The sequence below is a fragment of the Leptodactylus fuscus genome, chromosome 9 (genome assembly GCF_031893055.1).
Source record: "Leptodactylus fuscus isolate aLepFus1 chromosome 9, aLepFus1.hap2, whole genome shotgun sequence".
NCBI classification, from domain to species: domain Eukaryota; kingdom Metazoa; phylum Chordata; class Amphibia; order Anura; family Leptodactylidae; genus Leptodactylus; species Leptodactylus fuscus.
The window spans coordinates 80,591,281-80,613,609 of record NC_134273.1 but is presented as its reverse complement, the minus strand read 5'-3'; the positions used below and the strand labels follow the sequence as shown (position 1 = coordinate 80,613,609).

The window sequence follows — 22,329 nt, the reverse complement described above, 5'->3', positions numbered from 1 at the left end:
TCCCATATTCCAAAAAGACATACTGATATGGAAAAATGTACATTGTGAGCTCCATGTGGGGCTCACAATCTACATAAAAAAAAATAAAATAAAATAAAAAAAAATCTACAACCAGAAAATAAAACAGATTAGTAAACAAATCTGGATTTGATAAAAAATTTTTTAAAAAATTGCTAATACGTTCCCCTAAATATACCGAGCACACAGGTTGTTCTTGTATTGCAACAGACTATAAAGGTAAATTCACACAGGGTTTTTTTGGTCAGGATCTGCCTCAAAATCCTGACCAAAAAGACGGCTCCCATTGAAACCAATGGGAGCCAGTCAGTTCTTTTTTCCGGGAGCTGTTTGTTTCGGCACCCGGAAAAAGAAGCGACATGCTCATTCTTCAGGTAGATTTGCCTCGCAACATCCGCCTGAAGACAATCCCTCCTCCCGACTAGGCTCATTCATTTGGGCCTAATCTGGAGTGGAGTGCGTGACCGGATGTCGATGCACTGCATCGGCATTCAGTCGCAGCTACCCATATTTTGGTCCGGAACCTGAGGCAGCCTCCACCAAAAAACACTGTGTGAACTTAACCTTATTAGGTTAAGTTAGGTTATAATTCTGATTCTACCACTCCAAAAATGTGCATTACTAAGCAATTTTGGGGAGCGTTACCGGGTAGAATGGGGTCATTCTCATATTGTGTTACGATTTTGGGATTCCGATACTGTTCAAACTTAGAATCTTCCTTGGCCGCAATAAGTTTCAGGTTTTTTCAATCTTTTTATAGGTGGAATTATTTTACCTTTTTTTAAAATAAATTAAAAAAAATAATAATAATAATAATAAATACAAAAAATATAATAATACAAAAAAGTATTTTATAGTAATAAAAAAATAAAAAAATTAAAAAAAATCTCACAGCACTTATGCATAGAAAAACAATAAAAAAAAAATCACGTGAATGACATTTCCGAGTACATCTTCTGTTTAACTTCAAAGATTAGTCGGTAAGCACAAAAACAAAGATTGACACGCGCTGTTTTTCTCTTCTTCTGCCTATTTACACCTTACAGGTTTCGTAAGAAATGACTAAAAGCACACGCTTGATTTTTGCACGTGTCGAAATAGATTTGTATCGCTCACTTTTTCTTTTTTTTATAAATTAGAATAGCCTTCCAATCGCTGTGTCCTAGCACCCGCAGTATCTGATAAGTCCACGAGACGTTCGCTAAAGTCTGTCTTTTAAGACGATAATCAGCTGCCTTGGAAGGTCCCCATCTGGAGGATAGAGTTCTTTACTGAAAGATGTTTTTGCCTTTTTTTTTTTTTTTTTTTCAGCTAGATCTCGCATTTCATCATCTGTTGAAGTGAATATGAAAAGTCACTGACTCCGAATCCATCTGGTGTTATTATTTTCCACTGATAATTGGCTTGAACAATGAGATGTCTGTGTCTGCAGCCTTTGAAACTGTATACCCTGTTTATTTTCTGGAGGTCTTGTTCTCCTCCCACCTCTTTTTTTTGTATTTTTGTTGCTTCACGTATTTTTTTCCCCTTCCCAAGCTGTTGGCTGTCGTATATTATCTTTTGACAGTAACTTTTTTTTTTATTTTCTCCCTTTTTGTTTATTAAATGATTTCTTTTTTTTTTTCTTTCCGCTGTAACCATTCCGGTGTAAAGTTTTGTCTGGGCGCGTGATGATATCTCTGCTGTTACACACGTGTATTGGCGGCCGCCACTGGCTTCAAACTACCAAAGGCAACATTTTTTTTTTTGTTATTCTTATTATTGTTGTTTTTTGGTTTTTATATGGCGGCATGTTAAAAAGAAACAAGCACTTCTCAATTTTTAAGTCTGCTCTCACTTTTGCAAAACTGGACTACTTCACTACTGTCATATCGGCTCTGTCGGACAACCCCAAACAAATATTTTATACGTTCCAGCTAAGGCTCATGTGTTGGATCTGAGAACGACTGGTTTTTGCACAATTCTCTGGCCCCCAGCTTAACCATGGGACCATGGGAGAATATGCAGTAAAAATTGACATGTTTCATGTTCAAAAGCCGTAGAGCAAGACACTTTGCACTGTAGGTTTGTTTCCGTAGAGTGTTTCGGGTGTGTAAATCCCAACCACTACACTGATACTGTATGTTGTGGTAGGTAAGACAACAGCAATTTTTCAAGTGCACAAATAGGGTTGAGCGATAGGGAAAGATAGGATCCCGATTGGCGATCGAGCAAATTTCGCGGTCGGGAGCGGCTGAAAAAGGATTGAAAATCAGATTTTAAAAACGATCCTGAAATCTCAAGATCAGTTCAACCCTACTCCATAAACATAAAGTAACTAGCGTTGAGTGATTGGGAAAGATCGGATCCTGATCGGCGATCAAGCAAATTTCATGATCGGGATTGGCTGGAAAATGATCGAAAATCGGATTTTAAAAACGATCCTGAAATCTCAAGATCAGCTCAACTCTATACACAAAGTGTTTGTCTATCCTCCAAAGAAGTTTTAGAAGGTTTAGAAAACATGACCGCTTCTTTTTAGGCCTCATGCCCATGACCAAGTTTGCAGGCCGAGGAGTTCCAAGTTTTTAATGGAAAGCAATTGGATGACATCCGAGGGTCTTCCATCTTCAGTTGATTTCAGTGGGAGATTCTGGTCTGATCCATTTCTGTGGAGTAAGAATTGACTGAAGAATATCAGATCCTGGGGTGTAACTAGCAAAGAATGGGCCCAATAGCAAACTTTTGATTTGGGGCCAACCCACACATGGCATAGCGCCCCTTTTATTGGCTCCCGCATGGTATGCCCCATTTACACACACTAAAATGTCCCACAGTGGGCCCTCCACACAGTATAATGTCTAATTCTGACCCCTCCCTACAGTATGTAACACAGTGGCCTCTTCACAAGGTGTAATGTCCCATTCACATGGTGTACTGTCCAATATTGGCCCGTACGGTGTTCATTGTAATGTAAATATTGAAAAAAATTCGAGTTTGGCAGTTACTCAGCTATCCTGGGCACTGGTGCTGGTCTTCAGGCCATTTCAATGACCTCACAGACTTTGGCCTCAGAAGTCATGTGGGTTACACCAGCATCCTTATGTAATTGGGCCTCATAGGTCACATGGGTTACACCAGAGTATAATAATAGCAGCTTTGTTTCGAAGGTGTTCGGTCTGAACAAAACCGCCAGGCAAACCTCGCACAACTCTCACAAGTTTCGCTAAACAAATACTTTTACCGCAGAGGACCAGGCTGCATATTGATTCTGTTTATGCTAAACATAGAGGTAAACCAGCCTGCATGTTTATCCTGGTTGATTTGACTGTATTGGTGGGCCAATCTGCATATCAATTCTGGTTGCCCTGATAGTAGTGGTGGACTATCCTCCGTATTAATTCTAGTTGCCTTGGTCATAGTTGTGGGCCAGCCTTCATGTTCATTCTTGCTGTCATGACCATAGTGGTGGGTCAATCTTCTAGTTGATTCTGGGTGTGCTTACAATAGTGGTGAACCAGCCTGCATGTTGATTCCGGTTTTCCTGAACATACTTATGTTCAGCCGGCATATTCGTTCCAGTCGCCCTGACTGTAGCAGTGGACCATCTTCTATGTGAATTCTAGTTGTCCTGATAATAATGGTGGACTGTTCTCCATGTTAATTCTGGTTGTCTTGGCCATCATGGTGGACCTATATCTTGATTCATGTGTTCTGGTCATAGAGATGGGCCAACTTGTAGGTGGATTTGGTTATTGTGGCAATAGTAGAAACCCATGAGGTTGTCATGACCATAATGGTGGACCAGAATTGTATATTTATTGTGGTTTTCTCTGTTGGGACACAGTGGCTGGCATCCCCCAAAGAAAGTTAAATTATATGAACCTCACTGAAATGTATTCTCTGTTGGACCCGAACAACGGAGAGCACGCCCTATAAAACAGTGGACTATAATGGGGTTTGGCAGGTTCCCACTAGTTTTATACCCAAACCGGCAAGACTTTTCTCTCCACCGATTTTCGGCAGAATCTGTGATGGACTTTCTTACAGCGACTCCAATGTAGTTGTGAACGAATCCTATCTTGATCTAATTTGCCGAGCCTGTTATGTTCAATTCTCTACTCACCGAGGATTACACAACCTATTCTGCTTCTACTTCTTTAGGTTTTTGGGTGAAGAGTATCAGCGGAAACCTTCAATGACCGCACTAGGAAATAAACAGAAAAAAGTGAATAATTATTAACTTTGAGTAATGCGTCTTAACCCGCACGCAAAAAACATTGGTCATAAAGTGGTTTTAAGGCTTTTTCTGTAGAACTGAATCACCGACAGAAACACCTTAAAGACCTTTACATAACCTTTAGCTCAATATTAGCATTTTGTGTCCATTGTCATATCTTTGGGATCTTTATATCTTCATTTTCTAAGGTCTTAAGGTTTCCACACGCATTAGATCAAAGCAGGTTGGTAATTTAACAGCCAACGAATGGACAAATTCTGAAGAAGGATCATTTTGACCAATGTAGACATATCTTAGTCCATAATGACCATTAGCTGGTCATATAGGTTCAATGAGAACGGGTAAGGAATGAACAATATTTCTCCAAAAAGATTTTCTGCAAAAACAAAACGTCCTTGGTTCAACTATTGGGAAAATTTTTTTTTTTGCTCTAGCCGACTTCTTCCAGACCTTGATGGTGTGCCATTGGTTGGCTAAAACTATTAGTCATTGCTAGATTCAAGCCATTAGACCTTCTATTTTGTTGAAATCGGCCACTTTAACCTATTTTTTTTACTAATGTGCATGGTCACCTATAGGATTTTCTAAACAGAATTGGCTATCACTTATCCTTATAGGGGTCAAATGGCTCGGAATTGCCATTTTCAAGTACTTTTATGGAGGTCTATCAAATAACTGGAGTGAAGGGTAGATACAGCAAGGATTTCTCTCTCCAGAGGACACAGGTGGTCCATGTATTACACGGACAATCCATAGATTTCAAAGAGCGTTGTGTGATGCCTCATACGTGAAGGAGCTGCAGAAAAACAGAACAATTTCTGCTGGATTCCTCTGTAAGTTGCAGTTAACCGAGGTCTTGTGATCAATTTTATTATCAGGGCTCTGGTCTTAAACACAAGGATTATATAGTGTACATTTTGTTATTTACCTTGTACTTGAAGATGACTAGACAGTAGGCTATAACCCCAAAACAGATGTGTGTGGAGCGGTCTCTCTTCCTTTAGGAGGAGATATTCTGGTTTGACTTTAATCCTAGATCTAGGTTTCTGGAAAACCAGGCAATGATCTATAGAGTGATTCCTTCCAAAAGGTGGCGCTAAAATAAGATTTTGTCTGGAAGGAAGAATGCCGTCGCCAGTAGGGTTGAGCCAATCTTGAAATTTCAGGATCGTTTTTAAAATCCGATTTTCGATCATTTTCCAGCCGATCCCAATCATGAAATTTGTTCGATCTCTGATCAGGATCCCATCTTTCCCGATCCCGATTGCTCAACCCTATTCATGATGTATACATGAATAGGATTGAGCTGATCTTGAGATAACCTCCGACCTCGATCCCGTCGGAAAAGATCGAGATCAGAATTCCGATCGTGATCGTGAAATTTACTAGATCGCCGATCGGAATCCAATCTTTTACGATCCAGTGGAAACTGCTACAATACAAGTCAATGTCCAAACCTTTGTTAAGCCTTGTGAAATAACTAAGGCCAGGAGTAAGTGTCTGCCGGATATCTCTAGTAATGTTACAAGGACTGTTAAAGGGTAAGACGTTGACTTACAGAGAAGCTACAACAGGTGGCATTGGCACGACCATTTTTTTCTTCCACTTGGAAGATAGCTGGTTTGCCTATCTTTGCCCAAAACATAGAAAGGTTAGGGATAACTTTAGCAGAGACTGATCTTGGCAAAGGCTTTCTCCATGAGGTCACTCAATCACTCTTGGATTACAGTGAAAATTTGGGTTGATCTCCTACAGAGATGTTATCTGTAATGGGTTTCCTCTAGGTGGTCTGGTTTTCCTGCCACATTAGAAATCCTGGCAGGATCCTAACTAAATTGGCTGCAGTTCGTGTTCATGGTTTTTGCCTGTTTTAAGGAAAGTAAACGATAAACTCCCCAGAGACAGAATCTGATTCTACTGTATGAGGCTATGATACGCGTTGGAACCACCTAACTCAACACTTATAGTGAGAATTTGAAGGTTTCCCAAGCATTTGTCCAATTAGTAAATACAAATCTGAAAACTCTTTGATATCCTATAGGGGACCACAAAAAATATTTTGATCTTGCAAAGAAAGTCTTACACGTCTGGTGTCTTCTTAAGCCACCACTGAAATGTCTTGTCGACTCAACTCTGTCTTCTGTTTGGTTTGATTATTCTTTCATCATCACAAAAGGGAATTTTGCTGCATGTTCTTCAAAACCCTTATATTGCCGCAGGTGTACATATGTCTAACCCAAGAGATCTTTAGGCGAAAGTGGTTTTGAAGCTCTGCTCTGTACTGGAATACAGCTGGGATCTACGAGAGGAGACGTGTCTCTTCATAAACAGATATTTGGTTGTTTTTGCTCGTAGCACAAGCTTAAAATGTCTCTATGAGCCCATGTAGTTGGAAATGTCCTGAAATAAACTGTAAGTGTGTAGACACAATTATCCCCCTACTTGTAGATCACAGGACTATATTTCTCTTCCACCAACCCAGACAATTGTCAAACAAGCAGCCGGGTGGCAGGATAATTGACCTTCTCCTTCTTTTTGGTGCGTGGACAAAGACCAGAATGGATCGAGAAGAAAGTTATCTTTACCATTCATCTCCACCTTCTGGTGTTCCTGGAAATCAAATCTCAGGTCTGAGTTCCTGGCATGGAAGGGTCCAGATTATGACCATCAAAGTTGGACTACTTCCAGCCTGAGCCTCTCAAAACATAATCTTATTAGCTGGGAAGATGTTGAAGTTCTACAGAGAGAGATGTAGTTAAAGGGGTTGCCAAGTCCACTCTTGGAAGGAGTAAGCTGTGTGTAACCCCTAAACTGCAGTAGATTTTGAATCCATGTCCATATGGTTCATAGTCCTTGGATCTACGTTAAAGAGATTGTCTGTAATTTCGTAAAAAAAAATAAATATATATATATATATATATATATATATATATATGAGCAGGGAAAGAAGAAATAAAAAAAAACTTCCAATGTTATGGTAAAAAATTTTTTTGATCCCTCCCCCTGCTTGAATATAAGCCTTTGGGTATAGTATTAGCAAAAAAAATGATTGCTTTAATGTGAAGTTATGTGCTCCTCTCTGAAGCACTCCTCTTTCTCTTATTCTTATTCTTCATCCGATGCACCCAGTACTGTGTTAATAGGAGTTCAGAATTACAATGCAAGTTTACTAGAGCCACAATCTGACTCTTCTAGTCCTGCATCAATAGCTATTAAAGCAGAGTAAATAGGAGTCAATTTGTTGTCCTAATAGTCTTGCATGGTGACCTTTCGTTCAAAAAGAAAACACTGTGTGCATCAGAGGAGCAGAGAGGAGGTTAGTGCTCCGGAGGGGAGCACATAAGTATAAAATAAAACAGTCAGTAAATTATTCAGCAACATTACACTACACACAGGCTCATTTTCAAATGAGGAGACATTTTTTTCTTTACTGGGATCCTTCTTAAAAAATAAAAAATAAAAAATTCACCTCTTCAATACACTGCGCCACCAGTAGGAATTCTCCAATGGACTGTGCCGGCCTCTACGTGCTTCTTACTGGAATGACATGTTGTATGTACCGTCTGAAGAAGTTGTCCAAGATTTGACTAACAATAAACCCATAACTAATAGCTATTCCATCCTGCAGCTGTAGCATTGCTCTGGTGATTCAGACTAGTCCTGGAGTGATGACATCATTTACGTGGCGACTGCAGCCAATCACTGGTCTTATTGGTGTTGGTTACGTGTACGGCGCTTGACCATGGAGGTCAGTGATTGGTTACAGCAACCATGTGAATGATGTACATGATATAACCACTGCAGGACCAAGGGACCCACCACAGTAACCGCACTGGGCTGACAGGGGATTGAACAGGTATTTAGTCTTTTTTTATTACATCACAGTTTTCGAAATCTCAGCTATCCTATGGCAGGTCATCAATAAGGAGAAGTGGTGCGATCGCCCAATTACAGCCAATAATTTTATTTTCCCATCTTTGTTTAATTTAAAAAGTGAATGCTTTCTAAAAACTGCAAATTCAAGGTTTAGTATTTGACAGCATTGATAATTTTGCAATAAATTTTTACTCCAGTATTACCAATAGGGGTCAGCGGCGCTGCAAGAGCCTATGGAGCTAATGAGACTGTGACTAAAGGTCTGCCATATACAATACCTACCTCTATGTACATACACTAACTCATATCATATAGCGGCAACAGATTCTATGGCGCTGCTCACATTCTGTCATCACTCACATCAGTCCCGGTGATCAAATCTCACATATACGATATATACCGGGATCAGATTATCAAATATTCTGGATTGTACCAGGACCGATGTGTAAATTAACTTGTAAAGGTAAAAATATCAAAGTTATGATCTTGTTGGTTCCCTTTACTTTGTCTTGTATTTCTCATCCAGTATCATCAGTGTATTATATTACACATCTGTGCTGGATTATTTTGTTTTCTGGATTATCAAATGTTGTATTAAAAAAAGATCACTGTAATCCCAGTAATAAGGATAGAAATAGAAAAGGTTATTGTTGGTTATAATAATAATAATAATTAATAATAATAATAATAATAAATATTTATTATTATTATTATTATTATTATTATTATTATTATTATTATTCTCTCCCATAAATTTATATTACGTTCACTCATTGGAATTTCATGTCCTGTTGCTCCACCTGTTTTCTTAAAATATTCATGAAGTGTGCCTTTTGCATTTATCTATGTCAAGAAAAACCTGTTGAACAGATAATGTGGAATAAATGGAAGAAGAGATATAAACAAATATACAATAGAGATATGGAATAGGTAGATGGATACAATAGATAGGTATAACAGATATGATAGATCCAATAGATACAAACAATTGATTCTATAGATGGGTAGAAAATTGGATGTATAGATACATGTATTGATGGATGGATGGATGGAAGGATAGATAGATAGATAGATAGATAGGAGATAGATAGATAATAGATAGAAAGTTGGATGGATAGACAGATAGATAGATAGAACGTTGGATGGTTAGATACATGGATGAATGGATAGATAGATAGATAGATAGATAGATAGATAGATAGATAGATAGATAGATAGAACGTTGGATGGATGGATAGATAGATAGACAGACAGATATAGATAGAAAGTTGGATGGATAGACAGATGGATAGATAGATATTAGAGAGATAGATGGATAGAATTGATATGGCACAGTAGACAGATACAAATATCTATATAAGAAATAGAAGATGTGTAAGATTATATTGAGATGTGTATAATACTTTTCATGGTAAGGTTACATAAAAGTTGGAATCTTGACAACTTTTAGATTCATGACAGGTCAAATTATATATATCTTGTCATGGCAACAATGTGTAAAACATGAGCGTGAGCGCTGTGGTTACATTTTGTAAATAGATAGGAAGAAATATATATTCTTGACACATGAAAAAAAGAAATAGAAAAAGAAAAAGAAAAGATCCCGAGGATTTCATCTCCTGTCTCCTGCATTTTGTAGTTCCCCCTCTTGCAGGCTCTGTCCAGAGGAGCTGCTGTCATTTGAGCCTGTTCACATTGCTGTCAGTGGTGCAGGGCAGGTAGCTGGCAGGGCAGACATGTGAGTTGAACCAGTTACTCATTTGCTGGAGTGTTTGTGTTTATGCAAAGGGGCCTCTTCCTGCATAATCTAGAGTAAGGCAGTGGCTTTTGTTGTGTTTAGACCACATGCCTTCAGTCCTTCCGTACACTGACGCTCGTGTGAACGCACACTCAGCCAGGATAGTCACTTTCCTCCAGTGGATTTACCCTCTCAGCTCTCCCTTAGTTGGATTACACACATGTGCAGGCACTTACACCTCTGACTCTTCCTATGAATGGGTAAGTTTGCCTTCAGCTTCATACTTTGCCTTCCACACCTTTGTACTGAAGGAGTTCACCCAGAAGCTCCACATCGCCTAAGACAACGTGGAAGACAATTGTTGGGGGTTGTAGTATTATCCTTGTGTTTGCACGTACCACTTTCTTTTTATGTGTGTTTGTGTGTGCGCTCAATTGCTCAGAAAAGTCTTTTCCTTCTGTCTTCGAGAAATCTTGCTTAGTGACTTTGAAGTGAAAGCTCTCATTGTCTGCCAGGCGGAAAACAGGGGAATCTGTGCGAGACACCCTGGTAAAATGAGCATGTCCTGGGGTGGAGAGACTTCAGTGGAGTCAACTTTATGTCAAGGCCTGATGGGAAAGATCCTAGGTGAACCTATGACAGCCCCTTCCTCTGTTAGCAGCGCAATTCCGCATGGAGAAGTGGGCTTGTCTTGCTTGTTAACCCTTGCACCGAGAAAGGGGGCACTTATTTCCTTCTAAGAAGCCGGGTAGAAGTTGAGTAGATTTACCAACAGAATAAAAATCTCCGTACGGCTACAGCGTGCCATTATTTTCTATCGACAGCGCTGCAGAATACGTTGGCGACCTATAAGCAATGCGACTACGATGGTCCCTTTAAGGGACTCCATAAAAACATACAAAAATAACTCCTTGTTATGGTCTCGGATTTTGTATTGGATATTGTTACTAGGTAAGACTTCTAATACAACAGAATTTTTTTTGTATTCCGTCACAATAAGTGGAATAATTTCACTTATATAAAAACACCAGTTTGAGAAAAATAAAAAAATGACATAAAGGGAAAGCTTAACTCCTTAACTGCTGGGACTGATTAATTCATTCAGACATTAGGGTGTGCTGTTACACCACGTGTGGAGGATGACCATCCTCACCGCATCCCTATAGCTGTCTGGGTAGCCTAGGGGGATTTTCCAAAAATTCTAAAAAAAAAATTAAAAAAAATTAATATATGACCATTAACACTAAACAAGCGCTCATTTATTTTTATTATGAGCAGAAGCTTTTTTTTTTTTTTTTTTTTTTTTTTTATAGACTGGTAAAAAAAAATAAATTGTTTTTCTGTTTTTGAGAAAAAAAAAAATTACTGCTTAATTTCGCCTTACTTTTAGGAGGCAAAAAAAAAAAAAAGCAAAAAAATTACACTTTTGCTAAGAATTACTCCCGTCAATGCTTCTTGTATGATTAGCGCTTTTGTGTTCTTAAATTTTGATTGATAGAGATAATCGTTTTCATGTAAAAATACAGACAGGTACTTAAAGTTACAGTGACAATAGCGATTAGCATTTTCTTTATCTTATTGTTTAATGCAGGTGGGGGGTTGGGTGTCTCTGCTGATTAACCCTTATGGCACGGCAGGAAATAAATCAATTTTAAGACAAAGGTTTCATAAACGTTTTGGAAATAAAACCTGCAAATATTATGTTCCTCGCAACGCGTAAAAGGCAATCAAGGGGACACCCATAAAATCCATCCTCCTGACAATGACCGAGTCTCCCACTTTTACGGCGAAGATAAGAGAATTTTCCCAATTAATATAATAAATGGCGGCTGAAATCCTACAGCGGGTTTCCTTCCAAAGTATTTTTTTTTTTAAATTTTATTTTTTATTTATTTATTTTTCTTCCAAGACAAGGAAGAAAGACAAAGTTCTAGCCTTATATTAGCAGATATGAGATCCACATGGCAAATGAAATTGTCTCCTTGGTCGACGATTCATGTGTCCTTGGATAGAATGATAGACATGAATATGAGGTTAATTAAAACCAGGGGAGGGGTCACAAGAGTTGAAGTGGGGGGGGGGGGGGACATGGGTATAGTCCTTAATTTTGAAGTCAGAAGCATAGATTAATTTGGTGCTAACTGGATTTTAATTCAGACTATGACAGTGTAGAGCACCAACTCATTATCTTTTACAACGTGGAGAGTAAGTCAACGAGAAGAGCAAATTAAAAGATTCTGCCGTTGACCACAAATCATACTGTGTGTACTGGGAGGATGTTCTGTGGTACACTCGGCTTAAGGATGGGGAACAACGGCAGTCCAAAACAGATGAGAATCTGTAGTGTAATTGTCACCGAAACAGCTGGTCTGGTAACTTACAACATCCGTCATCGGAGCTCGCACAAGCTTCTAGATGGACCATCATCCTAACCACAGCTTGGCTGGGCTTTCACTTTTCATACCATGATACTTTTCCATTTTTTTTTAATGTTTTTGAGTTTATTATCCTTTTTTTTTTTTAATTTATTGTAGTTTTACAAATTTTATTGCATCTGTGTTGGTTATACTCTATGGACTCTCTTTCTTAGGATACATCTTGTTCATTTACATATTAATAATTAAGGCTTAATTTACTTTTTTCATTTTATTTTTTTAATGTATACATTTTTTCTTTTATTTATCATCTATCTATCTATCTATCTATCTATCTATCTATCTATCTATCTATCTATCTATCTATCTATCTATCTAATCTATCCATCCATCTATCTATCATCTTTCCTTCTATCTTTCTATCTATCATCTATCTAATCTATCTTTCTATCTATCCATCCATCTATCGATGACCTAAATGTTTCGTAAAGATCTTAATCTTGAACCTTGTGACGTGCGTTGGTTATTCGGCGGAAAATGACTTCATAGTAACTTCGCGCTTGTCAGATATTTTTTGAAACTCTTGGATACGTTGCATTGGGTCCATATGCAAATAAAGATCATATAAAGTGACAAATCCCTGTAATATGGCGTGAACAGATGATCGAGTATTCCGGATTATTACACGGGGTAAGAGTCACCTTGAAGGTGGGTCGAAATAAATTTCAGTTTAAGTCAACAGGGTTAAAAAAAATTATAATTGCTTTGATATCTTAAGATTTTCTAAAGTATTAGATCTGGACTATGAATTTTATTGCATATTTAAAAAAAAAATAAAAAATTCAGGATTACTATGAGATGTATAAGGAAAAATATATTTGTACCGTATTAGCCAGTGGATATGAAATGTAAAAAATTGAGAGTTGTCAGTAGTTGATACCTTTTTTGATGGCTAACTAAAATGATGACAGATTTCAAGCTTTCGAGGCTGTAGGCCCATTCCTACTATGAACTATGCCTGAGGAAGGGGCCTAGAGCCTCGTAAGCTTGCAATCTGTCATCATTTTAGTTAGGTATCAACTAGTGAAGACTCTCAATTTTTTATATATAAGAGATATGAGAAGATAATCATGGATGCCCAATACGGGTACAACCCAACACGCCGTTTGGGCCTTGGTCTACAGGTAGAGAGCCGGTTCCATAATCTTGATGGATATTGGATATGTAGGGTGTTTTTATATTTCTATGTGTATATATCATTTTTTATTTTAACATATCTGATATTGAATCGAATATAATCTCCAACCTACAAAGAACGAGCTCTAGATTTATTTTTGTGACATTATCTGACATAATGAACCTTTAGAAACTTATCACCCCCCCCCCCCCCGATAATAAACTTATATCCTTATTCTAGTTGATGTGGTGACATTTTCCATAGGGGCAGTTGTTTACCCATGCCTGGCAATGGTTAATCTATCCACATAGGCTGTGTGTTTTAATTTTTTTGTAGGGAGGAGTTTTTGGACAGTAAATGGGTCCTCTGCCTAAACTACAATTTTTGTAGTGAAAATACTCGTGCTGGTTATGTTCTTCTGTATTGTGGTGGGTTCGAGAGATAAAATTGTAATGGTGATGGAAACTATTTTGATATCCGCGAACTTGTACATGTATCGAAAGAGAAACCTTACAGGTTTAGGCTGCAGTCATACATACACTGCCCAAAAGCGGTGATGAGAGGCCTTCATTATCTAACCTGACTTATATATAGTTTGCTGAGTCAGGACAAAGTGGGCTCAAGCTGTTTTTGGAAAAAAAAAAATCCTTCACCCAGTGTGGTTTCCCCACATGCGAGGGCTACTAATTATCGTAAAGGCTGAGATGATTCACGACGTAAACTTAATTATTGTATATAAGTATGTCTTAGCGAGCGGCGTTGGAGTATTATAAAGTTCTAGTAGATTACAACAACCCAAGGTGGTTGCTGTGACTTGGGTTTGATGTAAGAGCAGCGTGGCAAGTTAGGACGACCAAGATTATCAAAGAAAGTTTTTGATTCCCATTATGACTGCTGCATCACTCAAGTGAGTTGGGACACCCCGAGTATTTTTGTGTCACCGATATGGTCGGCTTCGATTATGAGATCTGGATGAAGACAATACAAATGACAACGCTCCTGTTCATGAATCACAATAGGCCATGATATAGAACCGTGAACAGTCTTAGACTCAAATGGGAATGGGTTTGACGTGTGGTTGGGACATAGACGTAAGCTAGCCATACACATTGTAGACCCCCAGCCTGTCAGGCCTGTGTATCACTGGCTATCACGTTCTTCTGCCCATAAGCGACTCTAGATATCAGACGTGTTGAATATATTTTTATTAGATTATATGCTACTTCTCATTTCCAACAAGGGATGGTCTGAAAACAAAAAAAAGTTTGTGACCTCAGGGGCATGGGTATAACCCGTGGACCCAGAGGGAGTCCTAGGATGTCCTCTGTCACATAATCTGTACCACTATTCCAAATTATACTAAGTAGGTAGTGGCCCCACTAAAGATTATACATTGGAGCCCATCTGTTCAGACCTCACAACTAAATGTAGATGGAGACCGTCTACTGGTTTTGATCATGGCCATGACCATGCATTGACCATGTTGACCATGTTGTTTTTATTTTTTTGTTTTTGCCATGTTTCATTGAGTTTAGACCACTGGACTCTCAAGACATTACCAAAGTAAAACCCTGAGGATGCTTAGAGTTGTAGCTTGCAATGGCTGGAGAACCACAGGTTAGAGACCATTGCTCTAGGACATTTTTAGCCGCCATGGGCAAAGATCCAGCCTATGTTATGTTGTTAATCTGCTGTATTGTAATTCCAAGTTCCACCTGTAGGCCATATTCTTTGTATGGCACAGGACGATGGTCATGTTGTCCGCCTTTACTTGTGAACACTGTTATGAAATGAGATAAATCTTGGCCAAAATAACAATTTTGTTGGGACTGGCCGACCATCTGAGGTGCATGTGGGATACTCTGACTCTCCCAAACAATAGATGATCATAAAAAGAAGGATCGGTAGTTTGATATCAACACACTCCATCCTTTTGTTCTCTTGGGAGATAAACCATTGTCAGAGGTATCTTGCAATGACTTACTCCCCTTTGGCCATTCAAAGCACATGCATGCTCAGCTGAGTTCAGTTCTGATGAGTATGGGGAAGTCAGAAGGTATAACATTTGACTAGCCCATACAGTTGGCCAAATACTCTCACGATCTTCACATGTATGCCCAACTGTGAGCCCGTGTTCCGAATGTGGAGAGTCGGACAACTCCTATCTTCCCAAGAATAAAACTTTAAGACATGTTGAAACGTAGTGTGCCCCAACCCTTCTGTCCCCAATATCTGCCATTGGGACAAATTGGACGACCCCCTTGTTGTCTGTATAGAGGTCCCAGTGACTGTTAACCTATTGTGACGTACGGGGACTGAATGATGGCCATCACGATTATTTCTCCTCCATGTAGTTGGTACCATCCAGCGTATAGCCCGATGCAGAAGACCACCCCTCATTGTGTGGTATGGCCGATCAGTGCTCGTGCCACGTTTAAAGGCCCTTGCTCAGTTTACAATCCAAGAGAACAGACTATACAATATAATATCACAGATCTTGACCAGATAAGACTTAAGAAAAGCTGTTTGTTAATATCCTGTTGTGGGTCAAATTGAAGCCTCTTCTGTTAACCTCATATGGCTGGAACATGACAGCTCTACAGAAGGCAAATACATGTTATCACCCCTTGCACTTTTATACCATAATTATCTTATTTTTCTTGTGCAGTTGCTTTGATTTCCTGTTTACACTTGGATTGCAGAAACCACAAAAAAGTTTCCTATTTCTTCTGTTGATACGAAAAAGTATGTATTCTATACTAATTGTCAGTTTTTTTTCTTTTTTCTGCTAAAGTGGTCATTTGTGACCTGTGAATCTTTGATCCTGTGGTTTTATAATGTCAATTAAAATTCTTCCTGTCCGCAGTGTGTTTTGTGTCTAATAATCCTAGAATCTAGAATTGGATGTTATAACTGCAGACATACAGGTTCAGCGCAACCGCGAATATTATACCATCTACATCAGTGTAGGGGAGTGGTTCCCCCCCCCCCCCTCCGAGATTTGATTACTGTACAGTATAAGGAGATCAAACTTTGTATAGGCATTGAGACATCCGGAACAACATGAGATTTTAACTCTAAAACTTGCAGAATTGTTAATAAAGCTATGCAGTGTAATGTATGTACACAGTGACTGCACCAGCAGAATGGTGAGCACAGCTCTGGAGTATAATACAGGATAAGTAATGTATGTACACAGTGACTGTACCAGCAGAATAGTGAGCGCAGCTCTGGAGTATAATACAGGATAAGTAATGTAATGTATGTACACAGTGACTGTACCAGCAGAATAGCGAGTGCAGCTCTGGAGTATAATACAGGATAAGTAATGTAATGTATGTACACAGTGACTGTACCAGCAGAATAGTGAGCGCAGCTCTGGAGTATAATACAGGATAAGTAATGTAATGTATGTACACAGTGACTGCACCAGCAGAATAGTGAGCGCAGCTCTGGAGTATAATACAGGATAAGTAATGTATGTACACAGTGACTGTACCAGCAGAATAGTGAGCGCAGCTCTGGGGTATAATACAGGATAAGTAATGTAATGTATGTACACAGTGACTGTACCAGCAGAATAGTGAGCGCAGCTCTGGAGTATAATACAGGATAAGTTATGTAATGTATGTACACTGTGACTGCACCAGCAGAATAGTGAGCGCAGCTCTGGAGTATAATACAAGATAAGTAATGTAATGTATGTACACAGTGACTGCACCAGCAGAATAGTGAGCGCGGCTCTGGAGTATAATACAGGATAAGTAATGTAATGTATGTACACAGTGACTGCACCAGCAGAATAGTGAGCACAGCTCTGGAGTATAATACAGGATAAGTAATGTAATGTATGTACACAGTGACTGTACCAGCAGAATAGTGAGCGCAGCTCTGGAGTATAATACAGGATAAGTAATGTAATGTATGTACACAGTGACTGTACCAGCAGAATAGTGAGCGCAGCTCTGGAGTATAATACAGGATAAGTAATGTATGTACACAGTGACTGTACCAGCAGAATAGTGAGCGCAGCTCTGGGGTATAATACAGGATAAGTAATGTAATGTATGTACACAGTGACTGTACCAGCAGAATAGTGAGCGCAGCTCTGGGGTATAATACAGGATAAGTAATGTAATGTATGTACACAGTGACTGTACCAGCAGAATAGTGAGCGCAGCTCTGGAGTATAATACAGGATAAGTAATGTAATGTATGTACACAGTGACTGTACCAGCAGAATAGTGAGCGCAGCTCTGGAGTATAATACAGGATAAGTAATGTAATGTATGTACACAGTGACTGCACCAGCAGAATAGTGAGCGCAGCTCTGGAGTATAATACAGGATAAGTAATGTAATGTATGTACACAGTGACTGTACCAGCAGAATAGTGAGTGCAGCTCTGCAGTATAATACAGGATAAGTAATGTAATGTATGTACACAGCGACTGTACCAGCAGAATAGTGAGCGCAGCTCTGGAGTATAAGACAGGATGTAACTCAGGATCCGTACAGTAACTGTATTTACAAAGTGGGTCTATATATGATCTGCAATATTGGATAAAAAGGTAAAACTGCATATAAAAGTAAACCTACATGACTGATTTACTGATAACCTTCATGCCAAGTCTTCCTATTATAACTTAGAATGGGTCAAATGTAATCCTGCGCTGACTTCTTCTGAATAGGCCTTGCACAATGACCCATAGGAGAGTCTAACCATTGGCTTCCTTTGTACCTGATTCTTTCCCTCCTTTGCGTCCTGGAATATGACAGATTATCATGGTGCTCCGGGGGCAAAGGTTAAGTTGGGAATTGTTTTCTCCTTTTTTCATTCTTTTTCTTCTGATTCTAAGTATCGTGTTTGAGTTCCTGACGAAACGTAAACCAAGTCACATTTTAACTTTCACCTGCATGGCATTGTTTAGTTAATGAAGCCGGTAAACAAGGGGCTGTTTTTCTAGTCGGCTATGTAAGCGTGCACCTGTGGAATGTATATGTGTGGAACATGAGCTCTCCACATTCTTCTTACAACAGCCTTTTGGGCTAAGATAAAAGTTATTCAGGTTTTACAAACCTTGTTGTGTTTTCTTTGCAAAGATTCTCAATCAGTAGTCAAGGTTATTTTTGTTACATGCCATCAACCCAACAATGTGCCCTTGTTTCCAACCCCTTAGGCGCGCCTAGATAGTACTGGGTTGGTCATTGTCAGGCTCTTTGAGCCATTCAGAGACGCCATGGACTTTGCTAACTTGAAAATATTCCCTACAGTATCAGTTAGCCGCCATCGCCCCCTAGCATTGATGAGGCCGGATGGTTCCGTGGATTCGTGTTGGTTTCACCCAACCTTTGATCTTATCTGATCTCAGCGACTCTCCTTTTCTACTTTGGTTATTTATACAAATGAATAGGTCACTAGGGCGAGTAACCAGGGAGGGGCAAGGTCTGGAGGCTTATTAATATCTCTGTATCACATGACCCTGTCAAGGTAAAAAATCTTGGAGTGCGCAGAAGGACCGGACCACACTGGGGTTAGGCGCATATGTTTTTGTTTTTTTTTTCACCTCGTACGGACTGATCAAAAAAGTAATATCTTCTTTAAAGGGATTTTATCATTGTATACCCTTTTTTCTCAATCACACGTAGGAATAGCCTTAAGATAGCCCATTCTTCTCCTACCTTTAGATGTCTTCTCCGCACCACCGTTCGGTAGAAATCCGGGTATTCTTCAATATGCAAATGAGTTCTCTCGCAGCACTGGGGGCGGGGCCTAGCACTCAAACAGCACTGGAGGCATCCCCAATGCTGCGAGAGAACTCTAAAGCTCCGCCTCCATCTTTTTCAGGAACAGCCTCTCTGCGTGTCTTCTTCCGGAGCTGGGTTCAATATTCTAGGCCTTGGGCATAGCCGAGTGCGCATGCCCGGGCCATAAGAAAATGGCCGCTTACACAGTAAGCTGGTGTAAGCTGCCATTTTTTTGTGGCTCGGGCATGCACAGTTGGCTATGCCCGAGGCCGAGAAGATTGAAACCCAGGACAGAAGATGACACGGAGAGAGCGTTCCAGAAGAAGATAGGGATGTCGCTGGAGAGTTCTCTCGCAGCATTTGGGACGCCTCCAGTGCTGTTTGAGTGCTGGGACCTGCCCCCAGTGCTGCGAGAGAACTCATTTGAATACTGAAGAAAACACAGATTTCTACCGTATGGCGGCGCAGAGAAGACATCTAAAGGTAAGAGAAGAATGGGCTTTCTTAAGGCTATTCCTACGTGTGATTGAGAAAAAAAGAGTATCCAATGATAGAATCCCTTTAAGGATAGGTCATCAATATTTATCTCCTGGACAACCCCTTTAAGGATACAACCAGTATTGTGTAAATGCAGATTACAATTAGGCTTTTACTTCATCTGTGCTATCGATTCTGGCGGATTCGCAGCCGTGCGGTGGGTACCCTTTAAGGGAAACTTCCGATATCAAAGAACAATATAGCGGTAATATATTTCAAGCCAAATCTCTGTCTGTATTATTCCTTACTACCTGATGTGTTTAGGTTATGAAAAACAGAGCACAAATGTATAACTTAATTTAAAGTAGCCCGTTTCAGCAGTTTTGTTTTTCAAATTAAAATTTAACATGGCCCAGTAGTGTTCTGTATCTGGTAGGCGATCGGATCTGCAATGCAAAATAGAAACCACAGGTTTGTCTGCTAAACATGCAGAAAATTGGAGAGGCACAATAGATAAACATAAATCAGTTTATGGGACATTTTCATAATAACATCGCTCTGCGAGCGGAAGGAGAAAAAAAGCGCATTATTCTGAATTTAACACAGTCTGCCTGTGTCAACTGATTCCGCACGTGAAATTGGATGTTTCACACGATCAGGTTGAGTGAGGCTGCTGTCTGCATTTTCCTTTCATTGCAACTAGTCTGATATTATTGGAGGGGATCTCTATTAAAAAAAAAAAAAAAAAGACTTAAAGGAAGTGTGTCACCAGAACCTGCATATCACCCCAGCCCTGCAGACAGATAGGTTAGTGTCACCAGAACCAGCATATCACCCCAGTCCTGTAGATAGATAGGTTACTGTCACCAGAACCAGCATATCACCCCAGCCCTGCAGATAGATAGGTTAGTGTCACCAGAACCAGCATATCACCCCAGCCCTGCAGATAGATAGGTTAGTGTCACCAGGACCAGCATATCACCCCAGCCCTGCAGATAGATAGGTTACTGTCACCAGAACCAGCATATCACCCCAGCCCTGCAGATAGATAGGTTACTGTCACCAGAGCCCAGCATATCACTCCAGTCCTGCAGATAGATAGGTTACTGTCACCAGAGCCCAGCATATCACCCCAGCCCTGCAGATAGATAGGTTAGTATCACCAGACCCAGCATATCACTCCAGCCCTGCAGATAGATAGGTTAGTGTCACCAGAACCAGCATATCACCCCAGCCCTGCAGATAGATAGGTTAGTATCACCAGACCCAGCATATCACCCCAGTACTGCAGATAGGTTAGTGTCACCAGAACCAGCATATCACCCCAGTCCTGCAGATAGATAGGTTAATGTCACCAGAACCAGCATATCACCCCAGCCCTGCAGATAGATAGGTTACTGTCACCTGAATCAAATGGTGTTTTGCTCTTTGGATCAACAAAGGAGTCGCCAATGCTCCATAGAGCTCATTTGCAAAAATTGTGCGTCGGCAACAGAGGTAGCAATTCAGAAAACACTATTTTTGTTAAGAAATTGTTTCAAAAAATTGTGTGGTTTAGAGAGTGCGTGTCAGTAGAGAGAGGAGAGAGGAGTCCCCAGTTCAGGACCTCTATCTGTTTGTCAGAGTAACTTGTTGTTGCGCCCCCTTCCCTGTATCCAGGTTCCATATACTGTATGCCTACCTATACCCATCTCTGAATGGGGGATCATACATAATAAATTACGGCAAACAAAGGGGAGTAACTTGTAGCTTCTGTACCCCAATATAAAACCTATACTAGGGTTATACACAAGCCATGTGCTGGCTGAAATGCTGGAGTGTTCTTATGCAGAAGAGCGGCCCCTCTCACATACTGGGGCAACCTTTGCACCCCCTAAATCTATGCCTTTGTAAGACTGTCTTTGGATCTTGAAACAACAACCTGAATTCATTTTTTTTTCCATTGAACCTCGGGGGTTTGCAGGTAGTCAGATATCCTATACACCGTGTATTGGTATTCTAGAACGTTCTTGAATTTTTTTCCCCATATTCTTATAACTTGTACCTTGTGTCTATGACCTGTTCTTGAGGACACCATAAGTTTTTCCGGAAATAATTTCTGCAAGTTCCCATGATTTAACACCTACCATTCCCTTCTTTGATGTTAGCCTTTCGAGCAGCGAATGTCTAAAAATAAGGCTTCACCGAATGCTAAGTACGGTTAGTCTGGGAACGATTACACCATGTTTTGTGGTCATATTTTTATGTGAAATTCTGTAGGCAGTTACCACAAAAAGCTGTCTGCAGAATGTTGATTCACCATTGAATGAAATAAAGTCAGATTCTTCATAGTTTGTAAAAATAATATTACTGTGTAGCGGATGGTGTTAATAATCGGAGTATTCGCAGGATATGGAACCCATTGGCATGTCTCAGCCTCTTTGGTTACATCTTTATTTTCTATACTTTACCTTGAAGGTGAATATTATAGATAACAGATATGATGACACATAATCACTGGAGTGTGGGTTTCCATATCCTTCCCCTCAGTAGTGTAATATTTTCCATTTAGATGCCATGGCTGCTTTAATTTTTGAAGATGAGGTGGAGAATTGATACGACTTGTACGTTTCTGACTTGGATGTGAAGATCTTATTTCTGTCTTAAAGAAACACACCATATGTATTGCAGAAGGGATGTGCTCTTTAATGGAACCACGTAAA

General features: G+C 39.7%; 1 protein-coding gene across 5 annotated transcripts in view; it reads left to right on the top strand.

The window, feature by feature from the left end:
* Positions 1-22,329, top strand: part of FOXP1 (forkhead box P1) — a 497,110-nt gene that overhangs the window by 184,772 nt on the left and 290,009 nt on the right. The window contains exon 1 of one of the 5 annotated variants that reach the window (XM_075287500.1): positions 10,092-10,111. The exons of the other annotated variants lie outside the window; for them this stretch is intronic. The gene's annotated coding sequence lies outside the window, so the exon portion shown is untranslated. Of the gene's footprint in view, positions 1-10,091; positions 10,112-22,329 lie in introns of those variants that run through there. 5 annotated transcript variants of the gene reach the window in all.